Source organism: Cyprinus carpio, unplaced genomic scaffold, assembly GCF_018340385.1.
Source record: "Cyprinus carpio isolate SPL01 unplaced genomic scaffold, ASM1834038v1 S000006818, whole genome shotgun sequence".
Classification (NCBI taxonomy): domain Eukaryota; kingdom Metazoa; phylum Chordata; class Actinopteri; order Cypriniformes; family Cyprinidae; genus Cyprinus; species Cyprinus carpio.
Window position 1 is genome coordinate 251,552 of NW_024879400.1, and position 21,446 is coordinate 272,997.

At 36.3% G+C, this 21,446-nt stretch overlaps 1 pseudogene; it reads left to right on the plus strand.

The window, feature by feature from the left end:
- LOC122133895 overlaps window positions 1–21,446 on the plus strand; it is a 51,774-nt pseudogene that overhangs the window by 7,026 nt on the left and 23,302 nt on the right.

A 21,446-nucleotide genomic window follows, 5' to 3' on the forward strand; every position in this document is an offset into this window, starting at 1 on the left:
TATACTCATCATCAAACATTCCAAATGTGTATGACTTCCTTTCACTTCAGAGATAGCATGAGAAGGACGGAGCTCAGATGAATGCAACAGATGGCTCCATCTTGAGACATGCTCTTTAAAATAAGTTTTAAAAAACAAGCTTATTATGATTAATATGGTGATTTGCAGACAGTGCAAAAAGATGGCCACAAGTGTTTTTCATTGCACTGATTTGTGAGTCTTCGACTTGAACCACCATGTGATTAGAACAGCAAATCCTGTCATTTTATTTCTTGAGAAAAGTCATAAAATTATTATTTATTTTTTTTTAATTGAGATTTTTTTTTTTTTTTTTTTTTTTTAGAATTTCACTAACAAACTTCTTGGAATTTGTCTTATTATTTCATAAGAATTCCAATAATCTGGAATGATTTATTCGCATTGTGCAAAAGAGTAACTTGGACTTTTTTGCTTCATGAGAATTAAAATAATACTGGCTAGGAAAAGTATGAGTAAATGATGACAGCAGTAAATGATTATTTTTGGACGAACTGAGCCTTTAAAAAAATAGTTTGCACTGTCTTAGAAAATACCAAATTTGTTGAGTCAGTGTGTTTAAACCCTGTTGGTGTTTGTTGGGTTGGTGTGAAAATGACTGTATATTTCCTGTCATTCTAAATCTAACAACCAACAGAATGTTTGCGGGCCGTTTGTTAGGGCCGAGTAAACTGGCCACTATTATAAACGCAAAATATTTTCAAACTGACTAGGCTAGTTGGTGGGTTGCCTGAATGACTAATATTCCAAATGAGTCTTTTATCATTTACTCACCCTCATGTCATCCCAGATGTATATGACTTACTTTCTTCCGTTGAATACAGAGATTTTTTAGAAAAGTCTATACGTTGCAAATGAAAGCACATAAAGTCATAATGAGGGTAATAGCAACCACTCCAAGTACTCTAGCAACCACCTAGAATACCCACTCTGAGATCTTATAATGATGGTTGTATGCGGTGTATTTTTCATGGCCTCTAAAGGCCCGTTCACACCAAGGATGATAACTATAAAGATAACGATAAAGATAAAGTTAAAAAATAATCAATGGTTCTCACCACAGTTATAATGATAAAGGCACAGATAAACAAAATCGTTGGAATCACTTTCAAAATGATTTTTTTCCAGCTAATGAACGATTAAAACATAGACACCGAATCAAAATCAGTCCTGTTATAACGAGCTCGAGAATTTAAAGTGGCAGATGAGCATGTGCTGAGAATAAACAGATGATATAATTTGCTGGTGTAGACGGTAATATTGTTATCTTTATAGTTATATAATAATTGCTGTTAATAGTGTTCATCGTCTGTTTGATTACGGCTTTAATTGATTTTTTCCATACATTTTTGCCATATGTACATTAACTGACAGTCACCACTGATAAGCTACTACTAAATATTGTAGAAACATAATTTTCTGCAACAATTTGTATCATAAAAAGCGCTATACAAATAAACTTGAATTGAAAGTTATCATTCTTGGTGTGAACAGGCCTTAAGAGATGTATTATTTTTTTCCGATTTAAAAAAAAAAGAAAAAAGGAAACCCTGAGAAATCAGACTTGTGTCAGCGTGTATTACAGAATGGTTACGTAAAGTGTGGTCTTGTATGCCAATATAAACAAACATTATGGATTGGAAAGCAGTAATCTTGGAATATGTTCTTAAGACAAGAGTTTTACAACTGCAAACTGTCTAAAATCTAATGCATATGCTAAATAAAGCAGTTACAAATATTGAAAGTGAAACAACAACAACAACAACAAAAATATAGTAGCACTTTAAAGATTCAAATGATTACCTTTAGTATTGCCTTCAGTATCATAAACTATTATGGCATTTACTAATCTAGGTTATTGTTAACTTACATGCTATTAATGATTGTTAATTTTATGTTTGTGCTCAATACATTAACTATTGTTCATGTACAGTATACAGCTTGAAATATAAGTCGTTGAAAGACTGGTAAGCGAGTAGTGGATTAGTTTAGTATAATGGTGAACTAGTCTCAAAGCTGAGTTCTTTACAAATGCTAGAATGCCACTACACCCACAAACACAAACTTTTGGTTGTGTCATATCCCTTTACCTCTTCCTGTCAAGAGAGCAAAGCAGAGGGGGCGTCTTCACAAGGGTTACGCAGTGTTAATAAGGGACATTCCTAGCATTTTTTCACCTGATATTCCAAGTGCATTTCCTTCAGGATATGTATAAGAGCAGAGTGAGCTTGGCTGTCAGCACTACAGGAAATCCAAACAAATCCCCACATTCTGCTCTTGAAGAGGAGAGTGTTTTGACTTGTTCTTCAGCATGGAGATGAATTCAGTGCAAGCAGAACTTTTTTTTTTTTTAACCGGATGCACATCACAAACTGTTCTTCAAGGCCAGAAAGAGTGGCAAAACAATTAGCAGTCCCCTCCAAGAAAATGTTGCCTCAGGCCTGCATGTCCAACAAAAGTGTCCAAGAGAGCTACTGTTCCTTCCTGAGGTCCCTCCAGTCTGCAGGGTGGAGCGGCCCTCCTGATACTGACTCTTCTCTAGGGAGGAAATGTAGGCTTTTCCTTCCTGTGCACTTAGAACCAGGAACAGCCTACCTACCCTTTGCCTCATTACATGGAAATTTAGGAGATGTTAAGCTTAAAGGGATAGTTCACCCAAAAAATGAAAATTCTGTCATCGTTTACTCACCCTCAAATTGTTCGAAACTTGTATGAGTTGTTTTCTTCCGCTGAACTCAAAAGAAGATATTTAGAAAACTGTGGGTCGCCAAACAGTTTCTGGTTCTCATTGACTTCCATAGAATTTGTCCCACATTATTTTATTATTTGGTTACCTACATTCTTCAAAATTTCTTATTAAAATATCTCTTATGTTCCACGTAAGATCGAAATTCATAAAAACATTTTTGGGTGAACTATCCCTTTAAGAAAAAGAACTGCAGTTGTCACTTATAATGGTAATGTTAGTCTAGCCTTGTGATTGGTCAAAGTAATCCTTTATGTTGTCAATAGAAGTCACACTGACTTACAGGATGTTGTCTTGGAATTTCAGCAATTTGTTGGTGGGAAGTTGCCATTTAATACGATTCTCTAAAAGGTCATTTTTACCTCTGGTAATTGTGTTATGCATTGTTCAACAAGAGAGTGTTGTGTTTATCCCCTCCACCTTTTGCTTTTTCTTATCTCTGGGGTTTTGTGTCTGTGACTGTAGAAGAGATAAAAAGAGATTGATACTCTTGTCTTTTGGGAACTTGTCTTTCGTGGGAAGTTTTAGGAGGTTTCTGAAGACACCAATCAAACATTGTTTCCGTGTGTAATGTCCTTCAGATAAAGCTGTTCTTTTTTTCATCTGCCTGCCTTGATGTGTGAGAATGGTGATTTATGGGTCCAACAAAAAGGGCAAAAGGTTATTTATGTTTTTGTAAGCGCAAATATGGAAAGAAATGAAACAGCTGGACCAGAACTAATGACTGTTTCTGTTAACCCAACACACATTTGCCTTATCAGCTCTCACAGTCTGGTTTCTTGAAGAATTGGGTCCACAGGTCAGTGACAAATAAGATTTGTCCACGATAAAGAAAAGATTAATTCTGTTAAAAATCTAGTTTAATGGAAAAATGTTATGTTGGTTTCACAAGATTTCATATGGTTTTGAAAATATATACCATTTTAAAGAAAATATTAAATTGAATATCTCTAAAATGGTGTTATGTAACCATAATATACTGTATAATAACGTTCATAAGTTTGGGGCAAGTAATATAATTTTTATTTTATTTTATTTTATTTTATTTTATTTTATTTTATTTTATTTTATTTTATTTTATTTTATTTTATTTTATTTTATTTTATGGAATGGAATGGAACGGAACGGAACGGAACGGAATGAATAATACTTCTATTTAGCAGTGATGTATTGAATTGACCAGTTGACGGTAAAGATGTTTATAATGTTGTTAAAAATAAATAAAAAATCTATTTCAAATTAATGCTGTTTCTTTGAATTTTTTTAAGACCCAGTCATAGGTTCTGCAGGGGTCTGTCTGTTTCTTCACTGCAATTTCTGGACTGTTTTATTCTGACTTCAGGCCTCCAAAAATAATATAATTGATATGTCTGAATGCATGTTTAATGTATTTTGGAATACATAAAAATTGCAGTCACAGTTAATGTGCTGACTTTTTCATGGGCAAGCACCACTGACATTTTCTTGAAAACATAACAAAATCCTTTTATCACACTTACACAATCATTTCTGTTAGCTGGATGTGGACTATGAGATTTACAGACGCCTCATAGGGAAAATTCAATCAACAGAACAGCTATAAAAGAGTCTGATAATAGAACCGTACATCCAGACTGGAAATGGACCAAATGTTCTGTTTAAGAGATATGAGATTACAACCTGCCTTTATGGCACATTCAGTCCTTTTAAGTTGTCTTTAGAGAATGTTGGATCTTATTCGCACATCTTGTTTAGCACCGTTAAAATGAAGCTTGTATCTTCTGACATATGGAGACAGGGTTTAAAATGTTCAGATTTTTGTTGGTTTTGAGCAGAGCGCCCTGAACTACTGTATAAGCAAGATGAACACACTCATCTTTTGAACCTTTATGAATTCCACTCTTTTTAAAGCAAACTCTGGGATGTATATCTCTCTAGTGTAACAATGTCCATTTCTCTTGCCAAACACTCACTAAAAATAGCCTGACTTTTGAACGAAGAACAGCTCTGCTCCATGTTTCAGTGGAACATCTGTACAACAATATTATTGCATACCTTCACCACACAATTTGCATTGGGGAATGCCTGTGGAGCCGTAGTCCCCATGTGTAAATGTGTTCTTGTGTATGTTCATGTATTTAATAGAGACACAATGTCTTCTCTAACAAACTACTGCTGCTGTTTTATCACTCTCTGGAGGAAGCACTTCTTCATTCTTTCAGGCAGGAACTCATATTTTCCATCCAAACAAGTCTAGACTATTTTATGTGATAAAACTAAATCTTATCTCTGTTAATCAGATCTTTTATTAAATATATGAATAATTTCATCATAAAACATACATGCAGACCGTGGTTTCCTCTTCCATGCAGGTGCTTTGGTAATGTTTTACCTGCACATGTATCAGGTTGTGATGTCTTTTCACAGAAGGTGTTGCATGACAGATTGTTTACCTCAATGATATCTCGGTGTACCACAGAGGTAGGCCAAATGGAGAACAGAAAATACCACCATTAAAAAAAAAAACTAGAGTTCCGTTTCTGTGCGGTTGTGGTTAATGCAGTTTTTTTTTTTTTTTAATTCTGTTTGTTACAGAACAGTTTTGCCGTTCAGAACTCTTTTAAGCTAGCATCCACAATGTAGGTGAAAGATAAGACCTTTTTTTATTTCTGCAGTACAATTTTTTTTATTATCCTATAATACATATACAGAAGCAAAAGTAACTTTCTTTTATTTCAGCTTTTGACAGACACAATACTAAATACATATAATTATAAAATATTAAAACAAAAACATTTAAAAACATTTTTTCTAGGCAGTCAGGCCTGACCCCTTGCTTGAGAATGACTGGATTAAGTAGAAAACTGTGAATATCTGTAAATATTTCACATTACTATATCCACCCACCTTGACAGGAAATTGAAGATACCACAGCTGCAGACCGCTTTACAATGAAGCAGATGATGTAGCATGTGAGAAAAGAATGTTTACACTTCCACCGACATGGCCAAAAAATAACAACTATTTTACAGTTTTGATTGAATATTTTGTTTGCTCACAAAACACATAAGTTGGTAATTTGATCAAATTCAGTGACTTGACCATTGCTTTGCTGACTGTAACAACTTGTTACCCTACAAATGTGGCTGTGTTTTCCCCAGTCTGATTTAAAAAACAGTTTGTCTCTTAGAAGTTACATTTAAACCAGGCAGATAGCAATGATTTTAGCCAGTTATTTTTGTTTGTATATGAGATGGTCCGTGGGCAGTTTGTAGGAGGTCTAGCTGACACTATATGCTGTTATTGTGAAAATGTGAATTAAGGTGTTTTTCTGACCTTGACCTGCAGGCACAGGATAAGAGGAAAGCCTTGGAGGAGACCAAAGCCTATACCACCCAGTCTCTGGCAAGCGTGGCCTACCAGATCAATGCCTTAGCTAACAATGTCCTGCAGTTGTTGGATATCCAGGCCTCGCAGCTGCGCAGGATGGAGTCCTCCATCAACCACATATCCCAGGTCAGATACCTTCGCTTTTTAATATCACTCTCTCTCTCAATCTCATTTCCCTTGCTTTGTCCTTGTCTGTCTAGAGATTTCATTAGTTGGTTCTTTTCTTAAACGACTGTCTCCATGTGAATGAATGTTCGTCTCTCACAGTGACTGACTAGTTAATATCTGTCTTGTTTTCGGGTCGCCTCTTTTGTAACCCGTTTCTCTTTCTTCTTTGCATATGCATCTCTATAGTTAATTTGGTCATCGTGGAGACGTAAAACTCTCCCATGGAGTTCTTGTGCAAATTTGACCACTTTCATATGTAGGGCTGGGACAATAAATCGATGCATCGCAAATCGAGAAATTCATAAAGTTCGAAAAGGTTGAAGTGAATTAAAAGGATGTTCACAGTGGGCTGTGTTTACATTAATCTAGCATCATAAAAGCATAAAAGTATGTGAACGTACATTTAAACACTTACATTACTCAGCTGAATGCACAAGTGCTCTTCTTCATGAGCATTTGAGTGTACAGTTAAAAACAAGCCTAGAGCGCCATCTGCTTATAAAAACTAAGCTCAGAACGATTCGAGAGAGAATCACGATACATTGAGAAAATCTCAGAATCAATAAACAAATCACGATGCATCGATTTATTGTCCCAGCCCTATTCATATGGTGCTATTGGTTGCTACAGGCTTCTGTCAAACCCACTAGTTGCTGGTACCATTAAAAAAGGCCTGCAACTATTGCCATAAGACAGCTGTGCTAAGTGACACTAGGTAACTGTTTAAACGGCAACAACAACAAAAAAAATTCTTTGCATTTTTTGAAAGGTTTTGCATACAGATGACAACATTATCAAAATGACCCCTGTTCACATAGATCTGCGAAAATGACTATCGCTGTATTATGCATGCTAGGCCAGTAGGTGGCGATGTCACTTTGTAATGAAACAAATAATATGCATGTGTATGACATCACTGGTTTTACAGATTTGTATTTGTGTAGTTTACATGGAGACAATAACGCTACCTTTTTCTTTAAGATTATTAGTTTTTTTTTTTTTGAGGACGAAGAATTTTTTTTTTTTTTTTTTTTGTTTTACGTTTTCAGTATTTATTTGAAATGATGCCATTTAAATGCCCCCTTATTTAGGAAGCTATTCAACTTACAATTAGTTTAAATATAGTTTGATGTTAGCATGTTGCTACACTAATGGTGTTGCTCTAAAAAATTACAACTTAAAAATTACAACTTAAATTTTTTACTTTTGTGTATTATAGTTTGTGTTTTATAGTTGTTTTTTTTATTTTCACTGAATGACTAAATCTAGATTATATGTTTAGTCTTTTCACTGAGCTCATCACAGTGCAATCTGGTATTGAATTGTCCACAAAGGATACATGCAATAAGGTGTTTTTGAAAGTAGCATAATATACTTGTGACTGTTTGCAGCAGTGGCAGTAGGTAGACATCTCACTAGGCTTTTGAAAACAACTTAAAAAATAGAACTCTCATCTAGTGTTGTTTTTGGTGGCCTGTTTTAATTTTAGTTTTAGTCTAGTCTCTGTGTGAATCTGTCATTTTAGTTTTTATTAGTTTTAGTCACATTCATACTCTTTTTAGTCTAGTCAAGTTTCAGTCAACTAAAAGTCTGAGCATTTAAGTCTTATTTTAGTCAGAATTATCCATGACTATTTTCGTCTAGTTTTAGTCGACGAAAATTGATGACACTTTAGTCTAGTTTTAGTCGACGAAAATTGAAGATGCAGGACAACCACCTAGAAGTGCATTACAATAGTCCAGTCTAGAGGTCATGAATGCATGAAGTAGCTTTTCTGCATCAGAAACAGGAAACATCTTTCGTAGCTTGACAATGTTTCTAAGATGGAAGAATGCTCTTTTTGTAACATGGGAAATATGATTTTCAAAAGACAAGTTGCTGTCTAATATAACACCCACATTTTTGGACTGTAGAGGAAGTAACAATATATCCGTCTAGTTGCAAATTGTAATCTACGAAATTCTGTGTAATGTTTTTTATCTGAATTTAATAGGAGAAAATTATTGGTCATCTAATCTTTTACATTTTTAACACACTCTGTTATCTTAGATAATTTAGAAGTTTCATCTGGTCTTGTTGAGATATATAGTTGAGTATCATCAGCATAACAGTGGAAACTAATCCTGTATTTTATAATAATATTACCAAGGGGCAACATGTATATTAAAAATAGCAGAGGACCTAGGACAGATCCTTGTGGCACTCCATATTTAACTGGTGATAAATGAGATGACTCCCCATTTAAATAAACAAAGTGGTAGTGATCGGACAGGTAGGATATAAACCATCTTAAAGCTTGCCCTTGGATACCTGTATAGTTTTGTAATCGATCTATGAGTATGATCTATCATGATCTATGGTGTCGAACACAGCACTAAGATCAAGTAAAACTAGCAATGAGATGCAGCCTTGGTCTGGCGCAAGAAGCAAGTCATTTGTAATTTTAACCAGTGCAATTTCTGTGCTATTTTGGGGCCTGAAACCCGACTGAAATTCTTCATAGAGATATTTTTTCTGCAGAAAGCAGCACAATTGAGCAGACAACTTTTTCTAAAATTTTAGACATAAATGGAAGATTTGAAATGGGTTTGTAATTTGCCAGTTCATTAGGATCTAGTTGTGGTTTTTTAATAAGAGGCTTAATAACCGCCAGCTTGAATGGTTTCAGGACGTGACCTAAAGATAACTACATGTTAATAATATTGAGAAGCGGTTCTTCTGCTACAGGTAACAACTCTTTCAGTAATTTAGTGGGTACAGGATCTAATAAACTTGTTGTTGGTTTAGATGCAGTGATAAGTTTATTTAGCTCTTGTTGTCCTATAGTTATAAAGCACTGCAGTTTATCTTTGAGTGCGATGGATAAAACTAAAGTATTAGATGCTGTGGAATCTACATTTGTTATTGTATTTCTGATGTTATCTATTTTATCAGTGAAGAAATTCATAAAGTCATTACTATTTAACTGTGAGGGAATATTTAGATCGGGTGGCGTCTAGTTATTTGTTAATCTAGCCACTGTGCTAAATAAAAACCATGGATTGTTTTGGTTATTTTCTATGAGTTTGTGGATATGCTCGGCCCTGGCAGTTTTTAGAGCCTGTCTATAGCTGGACATACTGTTTTTCCACGCAAAAAAAACCTTCCAAGTTAGTTTTTCTCCATTTGCACTCAAGACTATGAGTTTCTTTCTTGAGAGAGTGGGTATTACTGTTATACCATGGCACAGTATGTTTTTCTCTAACCTTTTCAATTTGATGGGGCAACAGCTTCTAATGTATTAGAGAAGATAGTGCCCCTGTTGCCAGTCATTTTGTCTAGGTTCATGTGTATTTATGGGTACACTGAGCAGTTGAGATAAATCAGGCAGGTTATTTGTGAATCTGTCTTTGGTGGCTGGAACAATAGTTCTGCCCGGAGGATAACGCGAAGCCATATAGTTAATATCATTAATACGCACATACATACCTTATAGGCAAAAGAGTACATCCATTCCAGATACGGAAGACGCTCTGATTTGAATTTACTACATTTATTTTACCAACCAAACATGTTAGAAGTACACACACATAAATTCAAATAAAATAAATAAAAACAATAAATATTATAAAATAAAAAAAAATCAGCTAATTTTTCTCCCAAACCCTGGCTGGCTGGCCATTGGTCCCTTTCTCTGTGTCAAGGCTTGACATGTCCGCAGTTTCGCTTGGGTGAGCATTGAAAATATGATGTCATCGCAGTGTTGCCAGCAGTTCGCTTTGAGCGTGCGCGAACTCATTTCGCGTGGCGGCGTGCACAGCATTTTTTGTAACTTTCCCGCACAGCTCCGCATCCGAACATGCACGAGTTCAGGGCGATTTTAGTCAAAAATGCATGTCTGTGTTGGTGTTTGTGTGAAACAGTAGTTTAATGTAAAGTTCAAACTCCATCAGGTGCTTTTTGATGGAAATTTTTTTTTTTTTTGGAAAAAAAAAATGTTTACATAGTTTGTCCAAGGCTTATTTGTTCTTATTTGAAGTATGTTTTTTTTTTTTTTTGTATAAAATAGAATTAGAATTAATTTAGATATTAATTATACACTTTTTGCTTAAAGTTGTCTTGTGTTTGGTGTGAAATAAAGCCAATAGTTTAAGATTGTTTTAAGTTTGTACATAAAGAAATGATTAATTCATCAACTCATTCATCACGAGACTTGTATTTATATTTTAAAAATTACTTATTCTCACTGGTGATTCCCGACGGTTAGAGGACAATTACTCTACGTCGTTCCCCTGTCGTTTCAAAGAATAGTACAATGGCGAACGTGAGAAGTATAAAAGGACAATGGGTTGTCCATTTTGGGAAGGTGTGCTCACAGTCAGTGGAGCCAGGCGAAAGTATAAATCCCGCTTAACTTTGTTTGTTGTCTTCTAAATAATACAGCGAGTGGGGCCTTGAGTGAACTGACGTTGCCTGCATTTGCGCAGTGCGACCTGATGCAGCCCCTGAAGTGAGACACAGGAAACAGAAATAATGCAAAATAATAATAATATGACTAAACAAGACGAAATAACGTTATAACATTTTGTTTCGTCTTGTTTTGGTCAATGAAAATGAAGAGACATTTTAGCATAGTTTTTATTTTGTAAACCACATTTAGTCTCTTTTTATTCGTCAACAATATTGCATTATACATTTAATTATAGTCATCGTAACATGACCAGGATTTATGTTGCATCTCGTCTTGTTTTCGTCACGTGATAAAGGTTCATTGATGACGATAATTATTTAGTCATAATTTTTCTTTGACAAAAGCAACACTACTATCATCTTTAAAATACAGTTTGTTGGCATTTTTGAGGTTTAGTTTCTTGTCCATCACTTGTCCAACTTATGACATTAGCTGGGTTTCCATCACCCTGCTTTAATGCGCATTTTGAAGTATTGCATCCGAAAGCAATAACCGCATTCGTTGTGTTTCATGTGCTCGTTCTGATTCCAATTTTGATTCCAAAATTCCAATTTTGCGCATAAGTTAAATTTGCAACTTTGGATGGAAACCCGGCTAGTGTCAACAAGACCTTCAACCATCTAAAGATTCTCAGAATTAGATCACTTATTTGACAAACACCAGTTCTGTCTTTCTCACCCTCGTAGCACAAACACTGCTCTCAGTGAAGCACTAAACCTAGAATTACAAGACTGATATAATCTGCCAATCACATTAGATCTTTTATCGGCAGATGTTGATGGGATTAATCTGTGTACAGTGGAATGTATTTCCAGGTCTTGTCTCCATTCATATGTCTAGGAATGGCAGTGGGCTTCATGAATGGCTTTAATACGGGCTCATTAAGATGGTCAACAGAGGCCTGTTCTCTCTTCACACAGCCTCTACTTACAGTGTCAATCATGATTCTCTCCAAAGATGGAGATGGGAATAATAGGATGGTTATGTTAAAAACAGGGCGCTGGCTGTGAGCTGGCTTTCTGTCATAGCATGATGTACTAAAAGTGGGGGAAAAACTATTCACTGATGCATCAGTATTCTGAATCACTCCACAGAAAACAGAGGTGGCGTACATGCTTTGCTTGCTGCCAATTCCACACGTCCACACACACCACACACACACCACAGACACACACACACACACACAGGTTGCACACTCACACTCACACTCACACACACACAAAAAAAAAAAAACCTCTCAGCAAGTATCTAAACTTCGCCACAAAGTTTAGAAAAGATGACTCAAAATACTAAATTGCAGGTTTTATTGGACAGGATTTGCGTCGCGAAACCATCATGTGTCATTTGTCCATTGCGTGAGGGGGGTGCTGCATACTACATAACTAGTTAGTGGCAGCTTGCGTTTTGTGTATCTTTAGTTGAGCAAAATTCAGGTGTCCAGTTCCGTTTCTGGAGGTCCACCTTCCAGCAGAGTTTAGTTATTTCATAAAAAACTGATGAAGCTGATAATGGTGTTTAAGGATCACTAGAAACTTGGGGTACAACCGGGTAGTTGTGTCAGAGTTAAACTCTGCAGGACAGTGACCCTTCAGGAGCAGACAAAATTATTCTCAAAATGACTCTCTGTCTGTGAGAAACATCGAGTCATCTCCGTAAAATAGTAGTAGTTCCTAAAACAAACCGTAATCCTGTAGCCTCAGTGCTATTTGCCGCAGATCAGTCAAGACTGCTCTATTCCACTGCAAGGTGACTAATGGCTATAAAGTGCTCTAATCTCTCGGCAGAGGCACAACCAGAGCTTTGCTGACAGAGGATGTCCCCCATCTTTACAGCATTTCTCGCTGTTCTTTCTTTCTCTGACTGCCTATTAGACAGACCGCACTGCCAGCATGTGGCCAAATTAGATTTAGAACATCAGCGCAGCAGACTAATGGGCCAGCAAGCCAGGCCTGGAGTTCACTGTTTTTAGATCCACACTGAATGTTTTGAGTTGTGCTATCACGGATATGTCGTGTTGGAGCCGGGCCCTGACCCTGAGCGTGGGAGGCTGAAGTGCTGCTACCTAGACCAGCACATGAAGTGGCTGCTAAGAGACTGTGAACAGTCACAGCAACTTTGTCTGGCCAGATGAAGACTTGCAGAACACAGGGAGTCTCGTGTTTGCTGTTTTCCCTCTTCATAGCTGCGAGTAAATCCATGTATGTCTGTTGCATCTCTCTGATGAGCTACAGAGGTAAACTAATTAAAGGCGTCTCTAAATGGCAGCGTGCTTGGAAATGATTCCATGCGTATCCCATCAGCATCTATGGTCTCCCATTAACTCACAATGATAGGCTTCCTCTCAGGGCACTTGAAGTGGACATGACATCCAAATTAACCCCTGTCTTAATACATGTTCCTTGTTTGCACGATTCATCAATCACAATTTTTCCAAGGAAAAAGTTGCGTCTTTGTAATGTTTCATCAGAAATGAAGTAACGTGCTCATCTTCTGCACAACCATTTTCAGTCCCAAAGAGTTTCCATGCTGCATTCCAGACCAGCTCATTTGAGTCCAAGTCCAGCCTCCAAGACTAGTTCAAGTCAAGACCTGAAGTGTAAACATGCTTTCTTTTGAGGTGAATGAAGCTTGGTTTTGCATCAGTGACAAGCGAAAACCTCCAATTGAGTCGGCACAGACCACAAAACGTATCTGCAGCATCTCAAGTCTAAATCCAAATGCTCCCAAGTCCATGACAACTCCAAAACTGTAAAAAAAAAAATGGTCTTGGCTTCATGACCTGAGTCCAGTATCAAGGACTACACAACTTCTAGCATTTCCTGTTTTTCACTTAAGTTAGGTTTGAATGATCTTTCCCAACTTTTAGAGTTGCATGTCTATCCATGAGTATTTTCAATTAGGAAGTGAGATAATTCCATGTTCTGAGTTGTAGACTTCTGTATAACTTATTACGCTGTGGAATTATGAGCTTAAAGCTCTGTTTTGTGCTGCATCTCTGTTCACTTTCACCAAACTGCAAGTTTCTAATTAAGGAGACTGCAGAATTTATGCCATGCAGGGAGGTTCTGGACACTTGGATGTTGCATGTGGAATGCAAATAGTTAGCCTTGCACTTTGAGTTAGCAAGACAGACTTTCTGTCTGTCTCCATCCATCTCACTGACCGTCTCCCTTGGTGTGCTTTTTTTCACAGGAAACAGGAAAATGGAGCTTTAGACATAAGATTTTAGGGAAGACCTGCCTCCCCTGTGTTTCCTGACAGTCAAGTATGGCCAAAATGTGTCATTTTGGAATGAGATTATGTGAACTGTGACAATTAAAGAGGTTATGGTAGTGGCCATCAATCATGTGATTTTTATTTATTTTTTTATCAGTCCCATGACTGACTGATCTCAAATGCAACATCTCTGGAACTTCATATCTTTTTAATGGCTAGAGATAAAGAGAGCAGTTATATAACTGCCCAATGCTTTTCTGACTTCAATTTGGCAAAAAAAGCACATTTGGCAAAAAAGCCCAAAAATTTCCATACATGGGGTGCTTTTTTAGACATCCCTATAACCTGATGTTGAAAATCTCTTAGTTGAAGAGTTTAAAGTCTCTCTCTCTCTCCCTCTCTCTCTCTTATTGGTAGGTGGCAATGTTCCTCTCAGGGCACTTGAAGTCAAATGACATTTAAATAGAACCCAAAAAATGACTTTCTAAATGCATGTTTTTGTTGGCTTATTTTGTATGAAGGGCATTGAATGGTGACAGCTAGTCAGGCTGGTCAATGAAAAAATAGCACTGTTGTGAGTATTTGTTCTGCCAATCTTTTGGTGTGTACTAGTTACTTCTGTGATCCTCTGTAGATTCCTCAACATCTTATTTACTTGATTGTGTCCAATCTGGACATGTTAACATTGTGCATTCAAATTATTTTCCCACAGGAGCGACAAGAGATTAGATTTGTTTCAGCAGATTACACTATCTTTAGCTGTTCACTGTTGGAAAGTTTAAATCCTTCTTATCAGAATATTATGTCCAATCTTTTTTTTAAATAGTAATCAGAAAGTTTAGATTCATATAAATAGTCCCTTTTTAGTAAACTTGATGATTTTGCAGTTATCTTTCTTTCAGCTTTGTCGTGCATGAGGTTGAGTTGAACTTTTTTTCTTTTGTGATATGCAACCATACTCTTAGACGTTTTTTCAACCTGTTTCTGCAAAGTAAAGGCTCAGTTTTGAAGAGGGGCTGGCGTCCTCGTTCATCTTACTTACAGCAAGCCCCCTTCATCTGGCTCACTGTAGTGATGCTCGTGGTCACCCTGTCGGAGAGAAGCCAAAGCCAGATGGAGCATAACACAGCCGTAAATCTGTGAAGGGAGCGCCTGTCCTCACCCTTCAGCTGTGCTCGTAATGTTGTTAGTGAGCTGTAATCTAAACTATAACCGAACTGCATCCTCACTTTTAATCACCAAGTGTTTTCCGTTTAGTGCTGGATATGCGACAAGAGTCACATTTCGTTTCTCCTGCCGTTGTATTGGTATATGCTACAAATGATGATTCACATGTTATTTTTAGCCACTGCTGTGGGTCTTTCAATTGTTACAGTAAAGAAGAATAAAAAAAATAAATAATAAAAAAAAACATCAGGGTGTGGTCCATTTCTCATTTCAGAAATAATCGGGTGGTTTTGGCACTACTATTAACACTCGGCATGAAAGTCTTATTGACATAGCCCCACAAAGTGGTGGTGTTTTGGGTGAAGTGTGTGTGTGTGTTGTGTGTTTGCTCAGGGTGTGTGCTACAGGCCACTGTTGACTCAAGCGCCCCTCGCCTAAAGATATGCGCTATGCTTCTGTCTGTTGTGTATAGCTGGCTTTTTCCGGAAGCCATGCCACCCCTGGAGTCGCTTTGTTTAAACTGCTGAAATGACTTTTTTTTTTTCTGTCAAATGCTGAAGTGAGAACTGTCCCCCTGTCTGACCTGTATGAAATGCATCTCTCAGTTTTTCCTTAATATTCTTCACAGTGCAGTTGGAAAATTCACTAAATTGAATTCATTTAAAAGCCGTATTTGTGCATTTTTAAATATACTTCACATTGAAAAAATACTGCCGAACAGGTAGCACTTTATTTTTACAATCCTGGTTCTTTATATATTGCCTGTTTACTTACTTATAATAAATGACTTAAATAGATTCCCCAATTATAATTAAAAAAAAAAAAAATTATACTTTTTTTGAGAATGTTTGATTATTAGAGAGAATGATTTTAGTAGAACCTAGTACTGGACTTGAAGTACTGACAGCGGCTGCTTAAAATGTTCATGGCTTGCTGTGAATAGCACATGTAGTAATAGACACTGCTGGGCAGGTCAAGGGTTCTGAATGCTCAGTTATTAATGTCAACACACTCATATTCAGAAGTGCATTCAAATATATTCTGTCAAAAACCTAGATGCAGCAGTTTTTCCATTTCAACATATTTATATGTATGTGAGAAAGACAAACACTGTCTCTCGAAAGGTGATGAAGAAAAACATTATGTAACTACTTCTGTACAATTGAAAGTACTTTGTTGTGTTCAATGATTATTTTAGGAGAAGCTGCTCCTTTTAATTACAGGATTGCTTCTACAGTCAAACTATGACAGAGTTAAATTTAACATGTGTAAACCTAAAACCCTAACCTAATCAATATCTGCAAACTATGCATTTACACCAACCCTCTAGGGACACCTGTGGCATTGAATCGCCATTGGATAGTACATTTTTTTTTTAGTTTACTCGCCAGACTGATATACCATATATCTGTGTTTAAATATTTAAGACCCTTGAGCAAGACATTGTTCTAGGGCTGTCCCTGTCGATAAATTGGACACTGAGTTTTTCTTAAGATGGGAAATGACAAATAAACACAGTGAAGCCTTTCACATATCCCCTCAGGTTCATGATGGGTCTTGATGCATCCTGTTAACACAAGGTGGCCAGGCATAATTAGATTAGGCCTTGAGTGTGAACTGTAAAAAATGTATGCTTGATTAATTAAAATAAAACCAAAATCCCCGCTTAGTAGTGTGATTATGCATCTACTCTTTATGCCTCTTTCTGTGTGCACGAGAAATAAACACAAATATGCCAACCAGCTCCATTTCAATATAATGTGAAGCACTGTTAGTTTAGTAACATTTGAAAAATTTAGAACTTACCACATCTTTAATATTAGATTTTAAGTTGTTTACAGTTTTAATTTCAATAATTGTTTTTCTTAAATATCCTTTTATTAGTTATTATAAATAAATAATTTAATTTTATTATTTAGTGTTTGTTGTAACTTGTTTTTTAATTTATTTATTATTGTTAGTATATTAGTAGTAATATACATTATTAATGGTTTATAATTGTATTGATATATGATCACAAATTTCTGACAAATTGTGCATGTGTACAAACAAATGTAGCAAAACCCATTTTTATTTATTTATTATTTTTTAAATTGCAAGTGGAATATTTCTGGGGGACAAAAGACAAATACATATATATTATATAATAATATATATATATATATATATCTAAAATACTATATAGAATGGTATGCCTTGCCATATTCATGACCTCAAGCAACATCTGTGTGAAGGTTTACACTCTTGACACTTGTGTTGAAATCGTGACAAATACAGACTTGTCTGATGTTTTACTGCACAAGAAAACATAAAACACTTTCTTAGAATGCTCATTTCCGATTGGCTGGCTGTATGTAGTGTGCTGGAGTCTGGTGAAACCGAATTTGAACACCAAAATTTCTCCACGAAATTGTTTTTGGTATGCAATGATTTATACAAAATTGTATCTGCTCGGGGTTTTGTGGGCCAACCAACACTTCCATGGAAGAAATAGCAGCTGGGTGTCATTGTGCACACATTTTGCTCTCATTTATATCAGTTATATTTTGGTTCCAGATTTATACTTCTAAAGATCAAGTAAAAAAAAAAGTACAATTTTTGGTTGGGTCAGATTCACTATTTAATCAGTGTCAGGGTTATTGGCCTGAATAAGCTGCAGTGTGGACCAGACTTCATGCCAACTCTCAAAGTTTGGCTTCAAAAGACTATAGAGCAGATACAGGCTTGCCAAAACTCAGATGACCCTGGCTGTGATTTGTAATTAGTTAGATCCACATGCTGAGATTAGCGATGTGTGAAAAGCCATTCAGGGCTCAAGGGATGACTGAGAATTTGATGGAGTGTACATGTGATCTGTTTTTTGGCAGCAGTGTTGGCCTTCAGCATATGATGCCTGAAATACTCCCAGTTTGAAACCAGACGAAGGCATTTCGCTCAGACCCTAAACCCTCGTCAATCAGGAGAAAGCTCTTGCAATCCTAAAAACAATGGCATACGTCATTGAATTTTTTTTTGAGGGCATTTGATAAAGTTGGACCCCGCACACATTGTGCAATATGTAGCAACTCATTTCAGCACGTCTATTTTTCAGCTCACAGGAAGGAGATGAAGTCAGTTTTGCGCGGGCCCTCCCACTTCCTCAAAGCCAGCTGCACTGCTGATTGTAGAGCTCAGCTCACTCCCCAAAAGAGCTGCTGATTTCACTTTTACAGCACTTTCTAAAGTCTACATCTATTTTTTTTTTTTTTTAATCCATCCATATTTACAACTGGGAAAAAACTAACTCCAGTCCATGGCCACCGAAATTCTCAAGTGGATGTATGAATACTGCTGGCTAACCCTGATTTAGACTTAGCCTAATAGGGTTTGCTATTAATGCAATAAAGGTGTATAATTTTTTCAGGAAAAGACTGAAAAAACTTGTAGATTGCTTAACCTCAGCATAGATGTAATTTTTAATTTTTATATGTAATTTTCCTGTTAAATGCTGTACATTTTTTCAAAAACAGACAGACAGACAGACAGACACACAGAGATTCCGCCTCTTCTAGAGAGCCGAATATGTTCATACCCATCCCTCCGAATCTTTTAATAGTCGTGTGTTGATTACTACCTACCAAAAGCTTTCGAAGCTCAAAAAAATGGTAGTCAGTATCATCCCTAGAGGGTAGTGAACACTTCCTTACACCAAATAAAACTCATTGCATTCACCCCAAATTACCCCAAAATAATGTTCTTTTTAGCAGCATCATATGGGACCTTTTAACATTTTTAATATTTTTTTGATTTGATTTATTACGCGTAGTGCAATTAAGTTTGACGGTATTTTAGTTTTCGGGAAATTTTTGGTAGTTTCCACAGCTGTTGGTGTACATCAAGGGCTTCTGTATCAATTATTAGTCACGTAGTGCCTCAGGGTGCCAGCGTCCTTTTGAGATGACTAAGGTAATAAGGGTAGAAAACTGTCTTTTAAATTCATCTTCTTTAAAGACGAGGCAGTGCAACAAGCCTCCTTCTTCCTGATGCCTTAGATAGGAGTCGGGATCTGCTCTGACTAAACTTCTTTGAAATAATGAATCGGATCCTCTGCTGGCTTTTAATCTCCAACAGGAGGCCTCGCCGCATCTGCTCCGAGTCTCTTGTGTGCCAGAGAGAGTACTGTTCCTTCTGACGGCACTGCATGAAAAGACGAGCGCCCACAGTAAACATTTAATTGGTGCTGTATGGTGGGTTAATGGTAAAACTCGTTGCCATGAGCCTAATAGGAATCAGTAAAATGAGCCTTTATGGGAAGCTGAACTCAGTACTTCTGAGTGCCAAGTCAGCAGGGACGACATTCATTGTTGTCAGCATTTTGTGCTAGTGATTTTGGCTTTAGGATGGATTGTAGTGTAGGAAAGATGAACTGAAAGGCTCATCTGCATATTCTTTTTAAGCATTTCACCAAAACTTCTAATGTAATGGAATAGGTTCCATTATGAGGAACTTGTCTCCTACTCTTCGGAGAACTATATGTGCTCCGTTTCCCACTGTGTGTTTTGTTTATGGCAAAGATGCCAGATGTGTTTTTGGAGAGCAGAGTATTTAGGTCAAAAATTCGGCGACTGAGCTCTGTCAGAGGGGTCTATGGAAAATTGATGAATTGTGAACCAAAAACATAGAGGGCCTGTGACATTCACTGCAATCAAAATCTCTAGCCTTCACTACAAGAACAAAAAACGTTTTTTTCGGTTTGCAGATAGGGACAAAAACACTTATTAGTATTTCCTAGTATTATAATTCTTAAAGTACTACTACTGCTACTACTAATTATTAAATACTGTTAAAACTTTTTTTTTATGATTGATGGTAAATTATTACACAATTGAGAGTTTTTTTTTTCATCAATGTAATTTGAACAAGCCTGTATAAAGAACTATAATTTGGGGGGACTATAAAGTGCCAGTGTTTTTCTTTTTTAAAATGGGAATTTACTTTTTTTGGTTACATTTTTAAGATTATTTCAATACATTGTGATAGTTTTATGAATTTGTTTTGATTACCATCATTTTTGGTGATAGAATTTTAATTAAATAATTAAAGTTTAATCCAGACAAATTAAAATGGACACCGCATTCTGGGAAAAATATTAAACAGATTACATAAGGTCCTAAAAAATTATGAAAACCACATTAAGTGATTGGAACTAAATCAACAACCATGTAAAACTATGTAACAAAATTTGGGACCAATAAATATACATTTGTGAGAAGCACACACATTTTTCCCAGACCTTTAGTCCATGCATTAGAAACATTCATATTTTTTTGGTTAGAAGTAATGAAAGGGGTCCTTAACTTAAAAAAAAAAAAAAAAAAATAGTGAAAAAACCTTTAGTATTTAAAAATATAAGTTTGTACTTGAGAAACATAAATCCTGGATGATACATTTATTCCTGGTTGTTTTTTTAGTATGATCTATGTACACTTTTTGGGCTAATATTACAAGTGTTTTCAGTTGTAGAAATGTGGCAAGGAAAGGCTGCAGAGGCTGGAAACTTTCACAGCAGTTTGTATCGAGCCTGAAGTAATGATTTCATCACGCTTTAACATGTAGTACAAGTACAGGCAAAACTGAGGGGACACAGCATATGATTTCTGTGACCTATTTTGTCTGAGAAATAGTGGCAAGTGCAGTCCTGCTGTTTTATACACCATGATGTGTTTTATTTTTTATTCTTTGCTCTCTCTCTCCTCTCTTAATGGTGTCTTCTTTAAGGTCAAAAAAGTGTTCACCTCTTCACAAGCTCCTTAAAACACACGGAGTTGTCTCGCCCAGCAGGGTACAGACACTGCAGTGAATCACACCGCCGAGAAAAAAAAAAAAAACTTCTGCATTGGGCATTAAACCTGCACACCAACAAATCACCACTTTAATTTCACATTAACATGGTCTGGTTAAAAAACAGTTGTGGCGCTTAATATTTTGTGTGGAAACGGCGATATTTTTTTCAGGATCTTTAGTATGTAATTTATATAAGCTATACATTTTTGTTAAATATTAAATACAACTGTCTTTACTGTCCCTAATAATGTGTATGTGTGTATTAATAAAGTTTAATTTCTTTTAAAAACAAATACAGCTTACTTAGCCCAGACTTTTATACAAAAAAAGTCTTAAGATTCTGACTAGCATGTGAACAAATCAGACTGAATTTTTGACCTTGGGTCATTAGCTAGGTTCCCATCACACCTCTTTTATGCGCATTTTAAAGTATAGCATCAGAAGCGAGTGATTGGAAACGCCAATTTCGAA